The sequence below is a fragment of the Acromyrmex echinatior genome, chromosome 2 (assembly GCF_024713525.1).
Source record: "Acromyrmex echinatior isolate Ae372 chromosome 2, ASM2471352v2, whole genome shotgun sequence".
Classification (NCBI taxonomy): domain Eukaryota; kingdom Metazoa; phylum Arthropoda; class Insecta; order Hymenoptera; family Formicidae; genus Acromyrmex; species Acromyrmex echinatior.
The window spans coordinates 7,369,804-7,394,985 of record NC_141853.1 but is presented as its reverse complement, the minus strand read 5'-3'; the positions used below and the strand labels follow the sequence as shown (position 1 = coordinate 7,394,985).

Genomic DNA, 25,182 nt, shown 5'->3' with positions numbered 1-25,182 from the left:
GTTATAACTTCAATTATTAATTGATAAAGAGCTTCCACAAAACAATAAAATTTCTTTTTTGTATTCATTACGATTAAGTAGAAAATTTATCCAAGAGGATTTTGATAGACATCTTATTGTAATACGATGCAATTAATGATATGTACATGTAAAAGTTTTTAATAATTAATCAATTGATATGAATTTTTATGTTATTTATATTAATATCATTAAAATATAGACTATTTCACAATTATAGCTCACAAATGAAAATATGTTGTGTAAATCATTTTTTATTATATTAAATTAATTTGTGCTATTTATTTATTTATCATATTGTTTATTTCACAGATTGATCAGAAAACTTCTTAACATTCTTTCAATGACGGGCTAAAGTATAAAGTTTATAGTATCATATCATTGTAATTAAAAATCGCTAATAATTCAATTATTACTCAGCCATTGATGAAAATTTCTTACACATAAATCTTCAACATCACTTTCCTTTTCATTTTATGTTTTATTTGCATTTTTAAAAAATATATTACATTTGTATTTATATGTATTTAAAAATCGTTCGAATACTAATTTGTTTAAAAATACTTTAAATAGTAGAAAAATTGAAATTATATCCTACAGTTTTTTGTTAATTTTTTATATAAAAAAGCAGTTGCACAATAAAAATATGTATGTACAGATTATTTTTCGAAAAATCATGTCCATACATAACATAATGATATTGTTCTCTCTCTCTCTCTCTCTCTCTCTCTCTCTCTCTCTCTCATAATTAATTTGAAATGAGTTTTGTTAAAAAATTTCTAATTAAATATATTTTTATTTATTTGTCAGTTTTATTGCATTTTTATACTTTTTATTATATTTCATACTTTTTATTATATCTCACTTACTTATAGTAATTTAATTTGAATTAATTTACGATATACGTATTTAATATTAATATGACCTTTCACTAACGTTGCTATGAATAATTCTCGCTCACTGTAATGTAATAAATGTTCATTATATAATAAAAGGTAATGATGATAAAAAGTATAATAATACACAGCTTTTTTAAATAATCGATTTTTTGGTAACCGTATATAAATTATTTAATGTTACACATTCATTTCATGTTGTTTGTACATTGGTTATCTACAGAACAGTTGATAAACTAGTAATATATTTGACAGAATACATTTTATAAAAATCATAGAAAAACTACACCATTGTAACTATTTGTCATAAGTGATATTAATTATACGATGCGTTATATATATCAAGTTATTTTGCATTTTTTGCGAAATATACGATACTTCCACATAGATATAATTACATCAAAGAGAATAAAATTATTTCATTTAAAATATAAAATTATATTTAATACAAAATTTGTATTATGTCTGTATTATATGGTTGGCAAAAATTATTTTTTTCTTATTAAGATTTAACGGTCAGCACAAATTACATTTGTATCAAGCGCAAACGTTTAACTGTAGTTTTAACATAGAACTATTCTCCTTAAGAAACGCCAAGCGCTTTGTCCCTCGACGCTCGCACGAACAACACTACATTGCCGCGTGCTTATCTGTGACGGTGAACGCTCACACACACACACACACACGCGCGCGCGCGCGCGCGCATACACACACAATTCATATGCGCGTCTCCTGTTCAACAGTATATAGTGCGTCGTGTTAATAGTATCGGTGCAGATGCATTCAGCACGCTCCCCCATAGGTCGTCGTACTCTACTATTGACATGGACGCCATTAAAATTTTTGATAAGCAATGTTTTCTTATATGAACAGATACTCTTAAAAATCTAAAAAATTTCATTTATATATAATACATTTGCACTATTTAATTTTATTCTGAAAAATCAAAAAATAAAATTTGTTTGAAATCAATGAGAAATGTATTATTACATATCAAATTAAATATAATTTTTTTCATCTAGGGATTTAAAATAATTCTACAATTTTTACGGATTCAAGTAACAATTTAGGCTTATTAATATATACCAAATTAAACATAATTCTATTTATTTAGATATTTAATATAATTCTATTCTTTCATTTTTAAGTAACGGATTCAACTAATAATTTAAGCTTGTTAATACACAGCACATTGTTTTATGGTCCTTTGATTTTTACTTTTGTAAATAATATGTCTGCATACATCTGCTTTATTAATGCATTGTAGCATACACCGTGTGTCACATTATTCACTACGGAATGAACAATTCATTTAACTTAGTTTAGTTTAAAATAAACAAAATATCCAGCGTCGGCTTTTTTATGCTCCTTTCTCTAATAACTAGTAATTAGAATAAACACACAAAGTTTTTTGCTTAAAAAAACCAACTATTAATTTTACAAGATTCATATGAGTTTGCTTTTATGATGAAATCACAAAATTAATTTCATGAAATTCAACAGATTATTCAATAAATATATTGTGGATTTTGTTTCGGTGGATATTGGTTCACTTGAATGCTCTGGCTAGAGTTTATCGCGACGAAGGCCGATTACCTGAAGATATCAAAGGTCGACGAATGTGACACACGTTTACATGGAATGATAATGTACGTTATGTACGTTTCATCATTTTATTTGGAGTAGAACAAAGAGAAATAGTTAAATAAAACGAAATAGATTAAAAGAAATATATTTTATTTTAAATATGTACATTTTAATTTAATATACCTATTATTTTAATAATCACTGCAATGGTATCTTCTAATTATTATGATTGAAATGAAATTCTTCTAATTTATACAATCATGATGCGATATCTGTTCGTATAATACTATAGAATTTTGAAAAAAAAAAACCAATAAATAATTTTATCGATATTCTTATATCTACACGAAGCGTTTCTGTTTGAAAACGTTTAGGGTCTGCGAGATTTTTAACCGGTCTAGAGCACCGAGGGAATAAACCTTCGATCCATATGAAAGAAAAGATGGTCGGACGAAGAAAGAAAAAGAAAAGAAAATACCGCTCAACATGGATCGAAAGGTGCGCGCAAGGAAAGAGTCGGAAACAAGAATAAGAAGGAGAAGAAGATACAATAAACTGAAGAGTTCCACCGCGGTAAGTGAACATATGGACAAAAGAGGAAAACAAGAGAACAGCGAATGCGAAAGAGGAAGGGAAAGAGAAAAACGGGGAACGCGTCATGATAGTGTAAATGAGAAGGCAAAACCGAAGGCAGGAAGATGAGAACAACGCGAGAGCAGAGAAGACCATTGAGGTAACGAGTAAAAGAGATAGAGAACAATTTAGTGTGTGAAAGAGGAACGGAATGAGAAAAGAATGACAGTTTGAAGAGAAATGCCAGCGGGGCGGCGGAGGAAGAGGGATAGATTAGAAAGAAAGGATAATAGAGATAGAATGGAAAAGCAATATGAATAATAATAAAAAAAAACAGCGACAGAATAAAAGAAATTAAGGAAAGAAGAAAAGACAACATTAAGAGTTAGAAAGTAGGACTAACAATCGACGCAAGAATATAATGCATAGACTTAAGAAGGATAGAGAGAAATTATGGTTAAAATTAAGGATAAAAAGTAGAAACCCAGAAAGGGAAAAAAAAGGCAGAAAATAAACCCCTAAATAAACAGAATAAATAATATGTGACATATTTTGATCATAAAATAAATGTGTCCTGAGTTTTTATATCTTTGTCAAATATATAGAGGAGTTGTCACGTTTTACCTGCCTCTTTTCAACGAAGAGAAAGTCGAGACTAATGGAAATTAACTTTTCCTATTTGTACCGACGAAAATAATGTATTTGTTGAAAAATTGACAATTTTCTTGGGCAAGAAATCTTCAACAGACAAATCCTTTTTTAAATCATTAATTTGACAAAACGACGGATTTTGGAAAAGAGTGAAAAGTAATCATTAAGTAATAAATTCTAATTTCTATACGATATAGATACGATTTAAAAGTGATTTTGTGCTTGCGATAATAACAGCGAACCTACGCGTAATTATCGTAAAAGCGTTGTACCTTTTTCGCGGATCGAACGAGTATCTCAATGAGAAGAAAAAGCGTGGCGTACGATGGTTTCTACAATAGGAATCCACGACGAGAGCTATGTGCTCGACCAGGCGGGGTAATCATGCAGTGGGAAATTCTTTGCACCGAAATCCTTTTTATTGAGCCACTTCTATTGTGTTCCTCCCTTTGCGCCGTTCCTTGACTACTCTGCTTGTCGCTGGTTTCGGTATAGCGAGCGAGGGGAATTTTCATGTAACGTAGCACTCGTGAGACGTCGTGAATTTATCCTTCAATACACACACGCACACGCACCACACACACACACACACACACACACACACACACACACACACACACACACACACACACACAAAATATGTATACACAAATTCAATTTTTATCTTGTTAAGAAATTGTAATGCAATTTAAAATATAATAATTAATCTTTTACAAATTATTTCACAATTGTAAAATGCAACATTATAATATCTTTAAATTATCATCATAAAATAAAGTTTCTAAATTCTAAAATTCATATTGTAGATTGCTATTTAAATTTTTTTATTAAAGAACATAAGAACTCTAATATGGTGACATTTTTAATCTTATAGATAAATTTCGATTAATCTAATTAGTAATATTAATTGTCGTAATAGAGTATTTGAATAGAAACTTTAATACCTTTGTGAAATTTAATACTTAGGAAAAGCAAAATGTCAAAGTTTCCAACCAGTTTATATGACGGCGATTTCTCACTAAATCGCTTTTCTCGTATCGCGTGCGTTAGACGACGTAAGAACTGTTTTATATTATTTGCTGTTTACTTCGCGGATCGTTCTCCATGAAGCTCATTTTAATCTCGTTTTATTGTAAAAATGTTTAAAGAAATCGCACCGATTTTCCTCGGGAGGGTAGAAGTTGTGATATAACGATAGATTATTCACGAATAATGTTGTGAGGAAATTACCTTTTCACACGCGTAGAACGTAAAATCGCTTTCGCGAAGTTTATGAGTAATAATGCTTTTGTCATAGAACACTGCTCTAGACTTTCCGAGTTCTAGTTTAGGTGCAATTCCATAAATGACTTTAAAATAAAACATTCTTCCTAGATTACACTAATACATGTACGTGTGTCAATTTATACGCTCGGATTAATTTAACGGTTCGATGACGAGTTATTAGTTCCACAAAGGTACTATAATCATAAATTATATTATCCATTAACAATGATATTGTACCAAAATTGAATAAACAATGAACTTATTGCAAATACCAAAGTATAAAAAATATATTTATATGTATATATCTCAAATTGATATAACAAATTTTTATAAAATGTAAATAATATATAGTAAGTAGCAAAAAGAAATAATTTCGAACAGTTTATAAAGAAACATATGTTATAAAAAAATACATTTGTTACATTAAATATAAAAAATATTGTACATTTGTTATATTTGTTTAAAACATCTATAAAATAGGAATTTATGATATTAATAATGTTAAATTAGTACTCAATATTATTGATATTTAATAATTACGTAATAATTAAAAATAAAGATTGTATTATATATTTAATAGGTTTACATTACGCCATTTAATTGAATGCAACTACAGAATTATTTCACTGCAGCAATGTAGCTATATAATATTCAAATAATTCGAGTAATGTGATTTTTTATGAAATCGAATTTGGTAGGCGAAGTATAACAAAATTCTTTGTGCTGATTTATCAACATGCCTAATATATTTTCTCACGTCTGCAGTATAAGTTTATGTAGGAAAACTTAGAAAAACTTATACAAACGCGCAGCTCTGTGAGAGTAGTAATACACGCTTAGAAACTATACACATACAGAAAGAATGCTACGTATTTTTTCTTTTTTTCATAGGATAATACACATAAAAAAAATCTCTCATAAAAGCTTGTTTTGAAGAAAATGGTTATAAATAAGTACTTATGATAAAAACTCTTTTCTATTCAACAAATTTTTCCTCTGTTAGTAAAAAATCTGTTTCTGTGTACGCAAATCGTAAAAAAAATATTAAAAAGAAATGCATTTATGATTTTACTTTATATTGGTTTTTCAAAGAATAGAATAATGCCTGGAATTGTAATTTACATTGTACTACTATCTATACAGTATCACATTGTTGTAATGAATAAAAGATTATCATTGTATCTTTTTAAATTAAACCTGTTTATTAAATAAGACATTTTCTAATTTTTTTATATTTAAAAATAATATTCTATACTCCTAAAATTTAAATAATAATTATGTTTTATAAATATAAATATATTACAATTAACTGAAAAAGTTTTCTAAATTTGAATAATTTTTTTTTTGAATAGTCTCAAATAAACATTTCTTTACTACAAGTAAATATTTACTAAATATAAAAATATATTACTTATTGCAAGTAATATGTTCAAGGAAAAAATTACTTAGATTTAGAAAATTTTTTTTCAGTGCAGAATTATTACAGAATTCAAAGATAAAGACGTTTTCATATAATTTATATCTTATGACCGTGGAAAATTTTCTTTGTGCTCAAAGGAAATTCAATCGAGATCGAATATATATATATATATAAAGGACAAAGAAAATCATGCGTCATGCGTCATACGCTTAAACTCAAAGAAATCGTATATGCGTCGCATATATTTCGAAGGCGACCTAAAACTTGCTCGACACAGGTCCTGTAGAACATATCTTTCTCAGTCCTTTCTTCGTTCCTTCTTCTCTCTCTCCCCTTCCCCTCTCACTTGTTCATTTTTACGAGGAAGATGCGTGCTTGCCTGCACGAAACATGGGCATTCTTGTGCACGTGTCGAAACAAATCAGACACAATAGCTATCCAGACTAAAGTTTAAGACTTGTATAAAAGTGCTTAGATATGCGAGATTACTAAATTCTCAGCCGAGAGATACCAGTCAATTATTGAATATTGAGCAATAATATAATAACATTTGATGGTAGTGATGTTAAAATGATAATAGATGTTTTGTACATCCGTTATTTATAGATTATACAGATACTCAAACAAGCGAACAAAATAGAAAAGACGAAATGAGAAAAATAAATAATTTAATCAATAGATAGAAAGAATGTGTGTGTTTTATTCTCTTTTTCATGTATTCCATACAAAAAAAAAAGAATTACATTTTCTCATGTATTTATTCACTTTTTTCGTTTGTTACACTAGAAGGTATGAATCTAATAATTTTATGTCTTTTAGAAGAATAACACGAATTATCGTGTTTGAACAGAAATTACAAAGCTTTGTTCCAGAGTTAATAAGTCGCGTTTTAATTGAATATTAAGAAAGATCACATAAAATTCGTGATTTAGCGAACACAGTTCAAACTTTTGGTCACTCTAGAAGGAAAAAACCAAGTTACGTCGTTGATTTTTCGATAATTCACAGCGAATTAAGAAATGAAAAATGAATGCTCCGCTTGTGTATCATGGAATCACAAGAGGATCGCTTCTTCCGCCAAGTGCAAGGATCTCGCGCAAGCGAGCGAACGAATGCGCGAGGATAACGTAACGACATAAAACCACCGCTTCTTCTGCTCCTTGTGGCATGCAACCGGTTTAAAGATCGTTTCGCGAGCTGTACCTCAGCTGAGACGCAGACACAGAGGTTAAAAAGGCTACGACTTCGGACGAAAAGCTATGTCGGAATAGCGGCGAAGGAGTCTCTTTCAGGGAAAGATAAAACGAGGAAAGAAAGAGAAGGAGAAGAGGAGAGGGAAACAGTTATGCTTCATATTCATTTGCTACTGCACCGTTCAAAGATTTCTTTAATTGAAGAATTCTTTAACAAATATAACGAGCGAGTTAAAGGCTGATAGATATAGAAATACGCTATGAAAAATATGGAAAATATATATATGGAAAATGAACTACTTGGTGGGATAGGGAAGTGAGATCAGATCGTAAAATGTATTGTAAGCACGCTATATGTGAAAATACAAATTTATGACTTTAAATTTTGTCTGTACATTTATAAAATCCGCATAACTGTGTAATAGATATATAGCAGATATAAAATGTCTCACTAAAATGCGATTTCTGTACTTCAAAAATATTGGAATCACAGAAAAAAACTTGTTTATTTTACTACCGTACGAAGCTTTTCAAAAAAAAACCCTGAAGGTTTCCTTTAAACAACAAACTTTCTCATCTCTCGCATTATTTAAGCTTACTTCGTATAAATGTGCCCGGTAAACGTATATATGACTGAAGGGATAATAAATTCACAAACCTGGCAAACGTTCGTTAAATGAAGTGTTTGGCGAACAGTAATGATCAGATTAGAGAAAAAAAATATTGGAAAGCGATTTCAGGATGTACGATAGATGTAACGAGAAATAGAATTGGAAGGAGAGGGGGAAGGAAATTAAAAGAGGGGAGGAGGGAGGCAATCGCGAGGAAGGCAAGTGAGAGAGGTTTCCCCTCTCACAAAATGCAAAAGTGGTTGGACTGCAAACCAGGTAAGAGATGAGCGACCAGCTGTTTCCTCGCGTGACGTCACGCAGGTGTCTGCAGGGGGAACCGAAGCGGCTGGTGGACAATGCTCTTAGCGCTCGTGATCATGTCTCGATCCTGTTCTCTCGGTATTTCATTCCTTGGACGACTATTTTTTTTCTTTCTTCCTCCCCCCCCCCTCCCTCTCCTCTCTCTCTTTCTCTCTTTATATCGAGCACATTTGTTCACGCTTATAGACAAATTTGTGTGTATTATACCATGTGTTGTGTATAATACGAACAAACCTTTCTGCAGCCTTTGACGTTTTCTCTCTCTCTTTCTCTCTCTTTCTGGATACAATGACCATCAGAGTTGCTCGACCTTCTACGTTTTCAAACTACTGATGAATTGAGTATTGATACTCTTAAGACGAATAACTCGATTTTGCAGATTATTGAGAAATTTAAAATTGGATTTTTTTAAAGCGATATTCTCAAAATTTGGTTGATTTAGTTTTTTTGCATAGTTCGTAAGCATTTCATCAACATTGTGCATTTTAAATATGTACATAGTCTCTATTTGATAGTGTTAAAAGTATGATTATTATATTATAAGCAAAAAAATACACAATTATTAGTACTAGAATATTCGATTAATAACTATAAATACAACTTTGTTAAAATAAATGGATAGGTCAATAATAATGATTTGACCTTTTCGAATTATATTGATAAAAGTATATATATAAAGTTTGTGATTTTTTGTTTCATTTGATTTCAAAAATTTATCACTAAAAACCTGCTTTTCTTAAAAATTGTGTTTCCTTTATACAATAACTCGCAAATTTACTCCATTATTTGTTGTGTAAACGATCGAACATAAAGTATTGAACTAACATCTAAAGATCAAGAATTGAAAGCTCATGTTAGAACATTTGTCGCAACCATTCACTCGCTCTTTGATCTTCCGGCGATAAAATGAACCCTATTAGCCGTCTCGTGTATCAATTAAATTTGCATCCTATCGCAGGCCCGCGGGGAAGAATCGTGAGTAAGGTAATAATCCGGATTTCTGGCTTACCCAATCGTTACTTAATCCTTGAATATTCATTCACTCACAGCGCGGCGTGCGTTTCCATTGTTTTCTAAACAGATTGTCCGATATCTGGCTGGCTCGATGTACCACGGACACGCTTTGCTTCTCGGTCGATTCTCTCTCGAAACACACACGACACACATATAACGCGTATGTGTGTGCCTTTCGTACATCGCGCGAACTTACGTATGTATGCGCGTCCATGATACGCATGCGTGTAGCTATCGAAAGGGCCGATGTCGACTCATTGTGTCTCCACACGTTTTCCCTGTGGATTAAGAATCGTATACATACACATATGCACGCAATAAGCGCAAATAAACGTTACATCGTGTGCGTACATACGCCATCGTCTCTCTTTCCTCGTCTAATCAGACTAATAATCTCGCGAAACACAATGTCGCGTATTGCTTTACGTATGCATTTTACTCTCCTCCAACGTTTCCAGTGTATCTTTCTCAAGAGTGACCCATTTAGCCTCGCTCTTTAGTCATCTCAAGCAGACTAGGGCAGAACTATCTAATTATTAAACAGAGACGAAAGTCATTCGGAAGAAATTCTGCTCGCAATGCCGAGGATACATCAATTTTCACTTGATATGACGTAATAGAATATATTTTTCGGTTAGTAATTATAATGCAATGTAATTCAGATAGCACAATTGGCCCATTTGAACTCCGAAAAATATTCATATTTTTAAACATAAATTAGCTTAATTTATTCGAAATAAATTAAAAAAGAATTCAAAAATATATAAAATATGTAAAATATATAAAATATATTTATATGTATGTTACCTTTAATAAAAAGAATGTTTAATTTACATAAAAACCAAAATATGATTTATTTTTACACAAAATTAAGAAATGCAAAAAGACTAGAAAAAGAAGACTTTGAATCTGAAAAAGACAATTGGTGACATAAAAGTGAAATCTTTTGGAACTTTCAGGAATACTTTTAGAGCAGAAATGGGATGAAACAGGAATTTATTTCTATCGTAAGTCAGGAATAAAAAAGGAAGTCTTTTCAGACTTTCTGTGCGATCTGGACACAGATTTTATATCATTATTCCTTTGTATTGTTTCTCTATGATCAATAGAGTTATAGTAAAATATATAAAATAAGTAAAATGTTATTCTTGCGAATCTCCTTTGGAAATAATAATGAAAAGAATAAATTATTAATATTGTTATATATGCGTTGTTATGTCGCCGATAATATTTTTCCAAGGAAACGTATACAATAAGCCATACCGTGTGTCTTGAAGTTTCCTTTTTCGAAGAAGGTCACAGATTGGTCGACGATGATTAATCACGAATATTATCTTATCGTAAGCTGAATGCTTCTATCGTTCACACGTTATTGCTGGTTTTTCTGTCTGTACATGACAAGATCGTGCGACGAATAAATCACATTATTTCTTAAATATTTTAATTAATGTAATATTCTTTAACGAGAGAAAATTCTATTTTATGAAATTATTTAATTATTTAATCGGCGAATATATGATTTATTTTTTCACTAATATTCTTAGAATTATTTACTTATTTTTATCTTTTATTTGGACAAAATATTGTATCTAATGAAACGCTGGAATTTGATGGATAAAGATAAATGATGATGAGTTTTATTTCAAACATAATTTCTATGATAATAGTTTTAGGATATGTCACGAAACAGAAATAATTATTATGATAATGCATAAAAATTTAGATTTTAAATAAATCATGCATTTGAAAAAATCAAGCAAATTTAATTTTGGAGTTAAACTTTGGAAGATAAAAAAATAATGAAAAACTGCAAGATCGATTATTAATTTAACATATTTCGCACTTCGATTCCAATCAAATTTTATTTTGGAAACAAAACATAATCTGCGAAATGCATTGTAATCAGTGTGTGGTTCGAGTAAATACGTATGTGCTATCGAGCCTTTAATCTAGATCTAACAAGATGGTCTGACATTAATCTTCTCCTTTCTTTCCTTCTTACTTATCTAATTTTTTAGTTTTAAGTTCGTCGGTGGCATCAGTCTTCAGACAATGAAAACAATGTGCCCGGATGAGTAATTCTCCTTCGAGTATCTTTAAGCTAATTGCGAGATACCGTGAAGAAAGAGAGAGAGAGAGAGAGAGAGAGGGAGGGGGGGGGGACAAGAGCATGAAAAGAAAGTAAGAAAAGGAATAAGCGAGAAGCAAATATTATATATCAAAAAGTGTAGGAAGAACGCCGAGGACAGGGCGGACGGTGGGTGATCCGTTTGTTTGGTAATACATTGTTAGTCATACTTGCCTACTTAGGAAATTCAAAGCTGAATATGGCAAGAAGACCTTGTGTTATCGGTGGAATCGCCGTCATAAGTACGTTGGAGCGACTACAGGATTGGCGTCGTACATACCGGACGCTCGATGCGATTTTCTACCCGAGAATAACGGCATTTTACGACGAAACAGCTACTTACCGTTTTCAGATCGTTGCTTCAGAAATTTCTCGTAATCCTTTACGTGGATATGATACTCGTTGCAAGATCCATGTGAGAATATCGTGTATAATTATAAATAAATAATACGAAAGCATATGTCAGAATTGTGATGAGATTTTAATTTTTATAAAATAAAAAATAATTTTTTTTCTCTTTCTCTCAATAATTACAAATAAAAATTGTAAAATATTTAGAAATTATAGAATATTAGAGAATTGAACAAATCTCTCTTAATTATAATACATATAACTTGACTACAAAAACTTGACAATTCTTTGGATATATTTATTTCTCAATAGAAAGGAAAAATATGAATCGTGTGAGTATAAAGATTGTGCTGAAAGCACAAGTAGCTCACGGAATATTGCACTTTTGTCGCGATGGAAAAAATCATTTTTTATAAATAAATTTTGCAACAAAACTGACGAAGTTCAGTAATCCTGTAAATTCAAAATAATTTTCCACTTAATAAAGGATCATTAAATCATATCTCTATTTATATCTTAATAATGTTATTAAATAAATTGAATATAAAAAATGTCTAATAATTAGCTATATGACAGATAATGTGCCTTTCTAATTACTACATTAATAATAGTGAATAATACAAGATTATACGTGAATGTATAATATCGACTGCTAACTGTCTACTGTTTAAACAGCTGCACCGAGGAATCTTGCGTATGACCTATAATTAAATGCGCTATTTTTCGCCATGCTAGAATTACTTACTCTCTCGATACATTCTCGAAGATAAAATTTGTCTCACGACAAAATAGCATTACCGATGATATTTGTCGAAGAATTAGCATATATTCTTTTTGCCTGTGTGTCTAATATCAAATATAAATATTAATATAATTTATCACAGAAAAAAAATATAATCGATCTCGAAAAATATAAAAGACTAATAATGTTTATTTGCAATTGGCAAAAAAATATTTATTTTGAGAATTAAAAGAAACATTTCGAAGATATAAGTGCGATGCGTCAATCGAATATTTGATAATTTTCAACACTTATTACTGTATATACCTAAAGAAATTACACCAAAGATAATACCTCTTGCTTGGACGTCGATCAAATTAAACAACAGATAATCACGACGTTCAAACACACATCGTTTTCATTGCATATATACGTATGAATACATATACGACATAACGAAGTGAGGTTGTCGGTGCGTGGCGTTGAGAAACCGTTCAATAAATTTTAGCCTCACGAGGCATCCTGCGAAGAATCGTGGACATTGCGGAAGCTAGCGAAGATAACACCGGGTCAGATTCTGTAAACACTGTTATCAGCATATGAGCTGAGTACCACCGAGTCTGCATTGTAATCGCGCGCGATAGGTTGCGAGATTCGCGTTTACACCTTGCGGTTACGCTCATGATTGCCAGATCGTAATTACGATTTTTATCCTACCGTGAGAGTAAACAATAGTGAGATGCAATACGCCTTCTTCTATGCAAACCGTTTTCTTTTTTGCTTTTGCCTTTCGCAAAAAATTATATACTCTATTTTATGCGATAGGTGGGAATTGGAGTAGAAACGAATCGATAATACAAACCTTTAACATCATCATACTTTCTGTATTAGTTAATTATCGGTAGTTAATAAAATGATTTTAATAAAAATTTGCTTTTGCGTATGTTTGTATATACAATATTATGTTTATAATAAAACAGATTTTTTAACAATTTTTCTGTACATAGAATATATAGAAATTGTATAAAAAGTAACTTCTACAACGTTTTTGGTTTTCTTTTTCTTTAGACATACATAGTCTAGAAAAAAATAGGAAAACGTCAAAGAACTTATTTTATTTCCTATGCAATTAAATAAACAATTATAAAATATAATACACGTATATAAAAATCGCTACGCATAATTCTACAATTATTTTTCTTTAAATTAGATTCATAACGAATATATATGTTTGCCTAAATTATAGTTATAATTTAATTTATTATAATATATTTAATTTATTATATTATAACTATAATTTTTATAACGAAAACTACATATTTTCTAAGTCAGATAATAATCATATGAAGAATAAATGAAAATAAAGTATCAACACTATAATTTATTCTAATTGTTTAATCTAATTGTTTAATCTGTGTTGTAAAACATCAGATTTTATTTAATGTAGTCGAATTTGTTTGTAGTTAGCTTTGCGTCGATATATCGAATAGCTCTGAAGAGAAAGAGAGGCGTTCGAAGATGATCAAAGTCGCTTAAAAATAGTCGGTGTAGCTGCTGAAAATAAAGACGAGTACCACTCTCAACGATCGCACATGAGACGTATGCGATGGTTTTTACACATCTCTCACGGATGTTTAAGCTCTGTTTCTCTTTCTTCCTTTCCTTTTCCCCTCTTCTCCCCCTCTCTTTCTCCCTCTTTTAATTTCGTCGCAGTGCGTTGCAATCTCTTACCAACGATCTTAATTCCGATTCTTCGAAAGTATTCTACTAGAGGAGTTTTAAAAAATATGTCATGGAGAAAATATATATAGTCATGGAGTCGTATTGTAGAAGATTTTAATAAAATAGGCCATCTTTATTCATTGCTAAGTAGAAATATAAAAATATTGAGGGAAAGTATTAAGTAATTTGAAAATTTTTAATTATGTTTTTTTATAAAAAAAAACAGAGAAGTTTTTCAACACATAATAAATATTAATAAGAAAAATAAATTCTAAAATTGTAGTGATTATAAATGTTAATTGGACCTATCATTGCTATAAATTCTAAGTTTAAATTTCTTTTTATAAACAGAAAATACATTCTTTATTATATGACGCATATTTAAAAAGGTTATTAAAAAATTATTATTAAAAAAAATATTGTGAAATTTGAATTTTATTTTTATTTTATATATATATATATATATATATATATAGAATATTATGTGCTTTTTTAATATTCTTCTAATAATATATCATGTAAAAGCAAATCGACGTATTATAGATACTGCAGCCTTCATAATACAAATTAGCAGCGTAATTACCAACTATTCCGTTTACATATTGATACCTGTGTCCAATTGTAAAGTATGCAAAGAAGTAAGGAACAGTGCGAATCGATTGCATAAGGGCTTTAATGATAGTTCGATGCGATCTATCATTTCGCTTCAAAACAATGATCGCTCGATTGGCTAACTGTGCAATTATGCTTTTGTAACAACGCGTTAAAGATTAACTTTCACTCCTTTCCGCTCACGTTAAAAGCGAATGAGGTCTTGAGTTAACTCTTTTACTACGACATTATCCGATCGCAAAACATTGTCACTGTAATGATATGCTAAATTACTTTTTTCTATATTAATGTGTTCTTAGGCATCTATGTAATACATTTATATTATATTATATGTATATTTCATATGTATACATTAAAAAAAATATTTTGAATTTTAATATATCATTTGTTTGAATAATACCAATTATAAATATTTACTAAATATAAAGATATATCTATTACGAATTATTAGGTGTTGGAATTAATTCGTAGCGTTTTTTAATGAAAGAATGTTATTTATTTCACATGAGCATTAAAAAATACATTAATGAAAGTACTTCCCATCACTTGTAAAACGCTACGAATTAATTCCAACACCTAATAATTCCAACACCTAATATTTAGTACAAAAACAAAGAAAAATTAATTTAATAATCTTTTTTTATTGAATAATTCATTTTTTATTGAAATATTTATTTGTATGTAAATGTTTAGTTGGCACTATATTCAAATAAATATTTATTAAAATTTAATACATTTTTCCTTAATGTATTTATTAATATCACTTTAATACACGCGTGACATGTATTTTTTTATAGAAAACGAAAAAAAAATATTTTGTAGAAAGTCAACATAAATCTATTAAGAGAGCAATATAACTAATTAGTAAAAATTAAGCAAATACATAACGAAATGGGTACATATTAATTGAAGTGATTAATGTCCTTTCTCTCGAGTAAGAAATGAAATTAGCAATCAGTTGTTGATTTTGTAATGTACGTATATTATGGTTATAACATCTATAAAACTTCATATTATATGGATATGTATTATTTGAATGTGTTTTTTTATGATATTACATTCATATCGCGTTTTATTTTATATTTCGTAATATGTCAAGTAAATCACAAATCATAATTGTGGAAATAATTAATAAATTTTCGATTTAAAAACTTTTTACTTTCTACCACTTCAATGCGTGTGTGATATTTAATCATTTGATTATATTTTTCTGAATTCATATAAATTACATAAAGTATAAAACACACGCACACCAAGTGTACTGAATCGCGTCGATATTTTTTTATCAATTGCGTCAATGCTTATGTAAAAAATATCAAAAAAAGATGAGGTTTCATGTAATCAAACAATTATTTATTATAATTCTACTCTTGATAACGAAGCGTGCAACAAATAAATAACAAATATATTTGAACAAATATATTTCATCAAGTGTACATTTATTTGTATATAACTTTATATTTTCTTTCTCTTTCTCTTTCTTTCCACCAATCGCAATATTGGAGTTTATAAAGATAGAGCAATTCATTTACTTTGACGTTCTGTATCCACCTTTTAATTTAGTTAATTGTTCCTTATAATTATCTTGATAACGTATATCTATATATCTATATATGTATTGGCAGTTTTATATATGTATATCATTTTTTATTCTTACTTTCCTACAAACACTATCATAAAGTTATTAAACACCATTTTTTGCTTGTCTACATTAAAAGAATATTAAACAATTTTCGAGAGTATCGTGTGCGATTTTTATTTCATATCTTAACGTACATATTACCTTATAACATATATTTTCTAACATTATTGCTGATATTTTATTCAGATTATATCATAATAGTCTTTTTAGACATTTTTCCGTACATTAAAGCCAGGATATCAATTGCATAAGTTGGTAACAATAAACGCAAATATCGTGCTTCACGCGTCGTCACAGTATAATGATCGACCGGTTCGATCTAGTTTAGGCTTATCGCGCAGTTCTCATAGAATCACTTCGTCGTCATTTTAATGCGCACAAACGAACGCTCCGACTTTTTATTTTTCATCGTGTCATCGACACAATTTTTACAACAGATTTTTCTCAATATCACGGAAATTGTATCTATCTACTAAACAGAAAAACTGCTGAAACTTCAAAAAAGTAAAACAACCAAAATAGTAATTCAAATATTTTATCTTAAAAATTCTTTATTTATTTCATTTAAATTTAATATGTAGTCTTTATTTATAGGAAATTCTTAACATGGAAAAGAATATTATGCGTCGGCAATTTTGATGCAAAAATATTCACACAGCGATTGCCGATACAATGAATAAGTTGCTATCCAGACAATTTGATACTGCACTATCAACTATCACATGGCAAAAACTAATTGAGCTGTAATATTCAATAATAGATTTGCAATCATAAAATAACTCTTCAGCTAAGTTTAACAAGTGACACTGAAACACAATCTGAGTCTAACTCACTTGACACATTATCAGCGATTTAATTCATTATACTTTTTGCGTTAAAAACAATTAGAATCGTTATCATCAAATTCATCTTATTCTTGGTTTCTTTCAAGGTATACGCTAAAATTATAACGCAAGTAACACATACATCGGCAACTGTTGTGTGACACGGAAGATACCAGGTAATTCTTGCACAATTCTTATGTAAGTCACTGTTGGTGGTACAATGATGGTATGTAACCGAGTATGAAATACATAATTATATACGAGCGTTGAAATTAATACATGTTACACATTGTCGTAAAATCTTGGTCATGCGCGAAAAGCAAAGGTTTCGAAAGAGGCAGAGTTCCGTATCCTTTGCGAAGTTTTTAAAGAAAATTGATAGAGAAGGACGGAAAAGTCTAGAAGAAAGGAAAAATGAATTAAATTAGAAAAGAGCGAAGGAAAGATTAAGAAGAGTGTCGATTTTCCTATCTGCAAGTCACTGTTTTCATTAAAGATCTTTTTCGTATACGTTAGCAGTTTCGCGTAGTAAAATGCTCGAACGAGATCTTTAAAAAAAAGTCAGCAATGGAAAATTGATTTATCATGAAGCGGAAATAACTCTTTTACGTTCGAATATTAATTTCGAGCACTTTAAAATAACCGAACTAATTAAATACAATGAACTCATTTCAATAACATCCCTAATAATGTATTATTATAGAAGTCTAATTATTTTATAAAAACAAAAAAGAAAGTAATAAAATTTAAATATCTAAGATAAATGAAGAAAATAAATATCTAATTTCTCTTTTGTTTTTATTTATCTATTTAAGTGATTAAAATTGTTATCTATATATACGTACCAATACATATTGTCTAAAACTTTTCGAGTGAATTGTCACCCTAAAGATTGAAAATGGAGTCATTCTTTTTCAATACTGATTTAATTTTCACTCTTTAGAGTGAGGTTCTACTCCAAAAAATTTAGAATGTATAATTATTCTGTACTAATGAGATATTCGTAAAAAATTAAATTTATTACACACATATTATACAATTATACTGTATAAAAACTCACACATTTATGAAATTGAAAAGATACTTGACACATACTTGGCAAATTAATAAATCCATTCCCACAAGAATGATATTCGTATATACTGAATGGGTGCAAAGAATTACACGCAGTTTCTGTCGAGAGCAAACATCAAAGTAATCTGTTTGGAATTGATTGATTCTCGCGAAGCGATAATTAACAGCCTGGAATTTCGACGGTGTTTCACGTCGAACGAACGGATGCAAAATCTAACTAAAGCATCTATGGCAATTTGGGAGGTTGCTGCTGCTCTATACCATCTAGTCCCTGACCTAACCTATTGGAAAACACGAATCGCGAAGTTATCAGAGCGTGCGCTCTGCTGTTTTGCGGGGCTCTCTCTCTTTCTCTCTCTCTCTCTCTCTCTCTCTCTCTCTCTCACGTTTTGATTTTATAGTAACAATTATAAGCGCCGCGCATTGAACTGTTCCACGATGACTGTAGTAAATCGAATTCCACCCCTGTATATGAAGAGGACGAAAGAGAGAACAACAGTGAGCAAGTGAGAGAGAGAGAGAGAGAGAGAGAGACTCTTTCGCCACATTTAACTATGTTGCGGATTTTGCTTGTGAACGCGTTGGAATCTCTAAAAGGCCGCTTTGGATATATAAATCGTTTATTTAAGCCACATATTTTGCAAAAGCGCAATGAATTTGGACTTTGAGATTCGCACGGTTGATTGGCGCTTAAATATCAGGGATACGTTTTCAAAATAAATAGCTCGAATATCATATATCATGGATACTTTGGCAAAAATGCTTTATTGACGGTAGAGTTTGATAAAATCGACAACAATATGTTAATTTTAAGTATGACATTATTTTTATTTAATATTTTTGTTTTAATATTTACGCAAAACGCAAACGGTGCATTTTTCAATCAACTTTTTGGATGTGCTAGATCAAAATACTGCTGCGTTAGATTTATATAGCGTTTTTTAGATAAATTTATTGAGATATACAATCAGTATTATAATCATACACTTATGTAATTCGTTTGTGTTAAATGAAATTAATTATTAAAACCATCAAACATTTTTTGTCAATATAATCAACCGATATGTAATACACAGTAATTACCACATTTGTTATTGTATCATCTAAATAATTTGTTTTAATATTTTGTCGTATCTGGAGAAATACGTAAGATATTATGGCGATAATCATGGCATTATCTTGTACAAGCATTCGGATAAATAGATAATGTGAAAACATTTTGCGAAAACGATTTACGATATATAACGATACTTTGTTAACGCTCACGCGATATTACTCAGTAAAATATTGCGGTATAAAAAAATTAACGCTTGTTAATAAATGACAATCTATAAATTTCGTAAATAAACGTGCTGTTATACACCCCCCATAGCAGAATAATTAGAATTATTAAAATAAAAAATCTTTTTTAATTTTAGTGTATTAATTATTAATTAATTAAGTATAATTAATTAATTAAGTATATTTTATGCCCTTCTCTGCAAAAAAAAAAAAAAAAAAAATAAAGAAGCACTTTAAAATAATGCACGTAAAATAATGAAATTAAATATTAAATCCTTTCACAGATTTTTATCTTTTCAAATATTTTTGTATAAATGTTTTATTATATCATAAGATCTTGCATTTGCTTATTTATACAGAAAATATTAAATATTTACAATCAAATAAGTTGGGCTTTACTTAACCTTTTAAACAATTTTTTGCAATTTTTAAATTGGAAGTACGATTTGACGTCATCATTACAGTGTTACATAACGTTATAGAATAGATAATAATATATCAAATATTTGACAGAATTTAGCGTTTTGTTCAGATATTCATCTTTATTCAAACATGCGTGGAACGCAACTGCTGTGATATCCAGGATAGAATTCGTATCATACAAGTGCCATGGCATATCATCGACGAGACTGGCCGTGCTGTGATCGATTTCCTTGCTCGCTTGTATATATACACACAAGCGTGTAAATTCAAGCACCTACCTACGTTACATATATATGCTATATGCATTCACGGGATACCATAATACGATAATGCAATGAAAGGCAAGTAATAATTTTGACACGCGCGCGCGTGCGCACGCACATGCACACATAGAGGGAGGAAGGGGGAAGAGAAAAAGAGGAAGAGAGAGAGAGAGAGAGAGAGAGAGAGAGAGAGAGAGAGAGAGATGCACAAAACAAAATATACTTTATGGTACTTTAAATTAGTACTTTTATGACGTTACGATATTCAAATGGCACAGCATGAAATATTTACGACTGTAGAATATATATATGTATATAGTATTATATATGAAATATTTTATGAGAGTACACTCGATTCTATACTACCGCTTAAAACATAAATATATTACGATTCACTGTGTAAATAAATATTGAGCGCGGTAAAACAAAGGTATACTCGATAGCAGCTGTAGATGCAGATAATGTAAGCCCGATAGTGCATCAACCCGTCAAGCCATCCATGCTAATCGATCTCGTTGGTATTATATAGATACATACGCGTTTACATAACCGACTAGTTTCCGTACATAAGTCAATAGCACAATAAATACAGCTTGATAACTTTGCAAAAAGTATTATATTAATGCGAAATTGAATTGTTGTTACTACACTGTCGTTATGTATAAGTGTTACCAAAAGAATTATTTATTTATTTAATTATTTAATATTAAATTATTTATATCTAAAATATCCACGAAAAAGAAAAAGGGATAAATTGGAAAAAGATGCAGAATTGTTTAAACTATGTGTAAAAGATAAAATATAATTTATAGAATAAAGAATAACAGTTGAAAAACTGTAGTATAAAATTTATATATATTTATATAAGATATATTATTTTATTAAAGTGAGAAAGTCGATATTTTTAATTTTAATAAAATGAAGACTCTCGAATTACTATTAATAATAATCTCATTAGAATATAATATCAGATTGACACTAATTGTGTAAGTACAGTTCTCGACTCGCACGAAAAAAATTAAAAATCTCTTCCCTCTTTGGAGATAGAAGGGATCATACACCTTTCGCCTTTCGCTGAGATAGTTTGATAATCGGATTATTTTGACATTGTGCGTAAAACATGCTCGTTATTGTATGACGATGACATCGTAGCTTTTCGCGCAGTTAAAGTCGCGTCACGCAAGAAGATTGATCAGCATGGATAACCTCGGGTTATCGAGACTCGATACGCTACTGGATTTGTATTATCTAAATTGTACCATATAAACTATCTTGTGCATGCTAATTTATTTGTTTTTATAATTTCAGATTTGTTTATAATTTTAATAACTATATATGTATATTTTGTGTTAGGTCTAACGATGAATATTTAATAATCTTTTTTTTAATTTGATATTAAATCCCGATATTTATAAAACAATTTGATATTAAAAAATATTTTTAAGACATTAAAGAAGCATTGTATTCTTTATATTGCATTAAAACTTTTTATCGCCCATTTTGTTGCCGAAGTGTCCATCGACAGAGAGTTCATTATATAATAAGACATGTTCCTTCTATTTCTTAGGCAAACACATATTTCTATTTTTAACAGTACAAGTTTACTCATATAGCTCGTAAAATGTAACAATACTGAATATTATGCGATAATATGAGGTCACATAACACTTTATAAATATTACCTAATGGATCTCAATAAATAAATGATCATCTCAATTAAATATTAATACTTTTCCAAATTCAAATTATACCATTTCACATAATCCTAACGCCAATCGCTTCTCCTTCCTGCTGATAAATTTGCACGAATGTTATATATAGGAGCAGCAAAACTTGTCATAAAATGAGAATTGTAAAACCTGCCCTATTTTTTCTCTTTCTCTCGTTATATTTTTTTATCCAAGATCGATTTTCCTTTTCGACTGGAATAGTGAAACTTTTTTTCATGTATCTCTCATGTGACGAGCTCGCGTTATTCCCGAGACAATGTTTTTCAATAATAATAAGATGAACAATAATGATAAGTCTCTTGAAAATCTAATACAATGCTAGCTAGCTCGCATGTGTATGGCATTATACGATTGTAAGATATAATCGAGGGAAAAAATATACGACGAATATGGCGAAGAGCAGCAGGTGCGCCAGTGAGAGAAAAATAGATGGACAGCGTAATGGTGATACCTACGAAACGAGACGCCACTTTATCGATTTGCTTGGAGATGCTGTACAATGCTTGCCTTTCTGAATTCAGTTCGTGCGTTTCTACCGACAGAGATCGGATTTATAGAGATCAAACCTCACGTTAGAACGGCGAAGGTTGTCGCGGGTCAAAATGTTAGTTTGCCAAGTTTTATTATGCAACGATTACGTCGCAGATTCAAGAGCTATTCGGGAACTTTTATGTCGCGAGCTTTTATATCGGCCGCATTTGCAAGAAGGAAAATAAAAATGTTATTTTTCAAAATATTGAGTTATACTAAAGTAAACTTTGTATGTAATAATTATGATTATGAGAAAAGAGCTGCATGAGAAAAAAATATCAATTGTTGCGTTTCCTTTAATCTATATTTCAATCTAGTCTGTCTAGTGACATTGTTATCCCAACTTATCATGTATAATTGTGTAACTTGGTTTAGTCCAATCACGATTAAAATCGGTTTAGTTGTATATATAAACAACTATATGTCTGTGCTATTTGACTTTCTTATCGCCAGCAATGACAATATGTTATAGGTACGTCAGATAAGATGATACTGTCCACTTTCTCTACATTTTTATACATACCATATTAAAACAAATATTCACACGAAAATAAGCAGTCTCGAAGTAAATGTCGTCTACATTGAAATTTAATATATGCATTAATGAAACATTGACTAATGGCTAAATAAAATTTCTTTCTTTCTCTCTCTCTCTCGAAAAGTTATTTGATAACTTTATTTAAATCAAATTATTTTCAGATAATTTGTAGCAGCGTTTTTTTTTATCTTTTTATTTAATTTTTTCTAATACATCTATTGTAAATTTTTGTTTAAAGAAAGAATTAATTAGAAAAATAAATTTTATTTCCATTGATTATTGAAATTCACTTATTGAGAATTTTACTATGTAAATAAGAAATATCTTTTTGATGATGAAAATATGTTATTCTCTATTCAAAGATATTTTTGAAATATTTCTAAAGCCGGAAATGTATTGAGAAAATTACAAAGTGATATATACAGAAGGAACATGATCATTTTGACCGTCAAAATACGAATCAGGAGGTTAAGCGTAGTGCCCTCGAAAGTCCTTCTGAGGTTAGAAGAAGTTTACTCCCGCGGCAAGGCGACAATGTCGAAATCCGGGCTCCATTGAGAACCTTCGGGGCCGCCCCTCGTGAACGTGCGCGAGGGGCCGGAAGGGTGGAAGGGGGGACCTATGATGGGAAGGGTCGTCGCCCGAAGGGCCGACGGGAACAGGCGCCGATCGGAACGCAACGGCTGCTGCTCGTCAAGTCCTCTATATAAAAGGCTTTTCAATATTTACGAATAACCGCGGCCGATTAACCGCGGAAGCATCAGCAAGAGGAGCGGAGAACGTGGGCGAAGGATCGTATCAACCCTTTCGCTATCTACACTTTATTTATTAAAAGAGAAATTGTAATTTTTCTCATGAATTCTCTCTGTTCGTGTGATCATATAAACACGTATTTATTACTCTTTCATACTAATAATAGATATAATAGATCAATCCTTTCAGAATACAAATCTTTATTAAAAGAAATAAATTGAAAAATTTTATAAATTCTTTGCAAGCAGTTTTTCAATTTTCTATTATATTATTTCTCATAAACTCACGTTAATTTGTCCCTTTTAACATAAAACACACACACACACACACACACACATACACACACACACGTACATTTGTTGTGCCTTATTATTTCTATATAAAAATAATTAGAAACAATTTTATTCTAAACTATATCCATATGTAAAATATCGGTTGATAATGTTTTGCTCGTCCTCCTCTCAATGGTAAAGCGGTCACCGCCGCGCGGTGGGCGCCAGTAAAGTGCAACAAAGCTGCAACGCGATGCACCGCACAGCGTTACGTATCGGCCGGCGCAGCGCAGCGGTTGCTCACCACTTGTACAGGATGAATAATTTTTCATACGCACCGGACACAACATTATGCTCCCCTGAGTAACTTTGGTTCCGGGATAATCGTCATTGCGGCAATGCTCGTAAATGTTCCGCATCGTTTGCAACCGTAAAATGCACGTATATGCTCGACATGTACTTCGGTGTTTGTTTACGAAAATGCTTTTCATTCGTTATGCAAAGCGCGTCTCGAGAAAATCTTTTAACGACAATTTCCTGAGATTAAAATTTAACGTCGATCTTGTTTAGAAGAAAATATTTCTAAAAAGGATTCTAAGATATTACTTTGTATTACATATCTATGAATAAGAAGATTTTGGAGGAAGTGGAAAAGAACGCTTTATGTACACAATTATAAATTGAATGGGCGTTTTTCGCTTTTTTTAAATTTTATTACAAAGCAATAATTATTCCAAATGGTAATAATGTAATCTTCTTACGGACTC

General features: G+C 30.4%; 1 protein-coding gene and 1 long non-coding RNA gene across 2 annotated transcripts in view; one reads left to right on the top strand and one right to left on the bottom strand.

Annotated features, from left to right (window-relative positions):
* LOC105154309 (hypothetical protein) overlaps positions 1 to 25,182 on the top strand; it is a 116,222-nt gene that overhangs the window by 34,852 nt on the left and 56,188 nt on the right. The window lies entirely within an intron of this gene.
* Positions 3,654 to 20,615, bottom strand: LOC147910438 (uncharacterized). Its single transcript, XR_015548477.1, has 2 exons — positions 15,661 to 20,615; positions 3,654 to 15,518 (listed from the first exon to the last, which is right to left on the bottom strand). It is a non-coding gene; the product is annotated as an uncharacterized LOC147910438 (long non-coding RNA).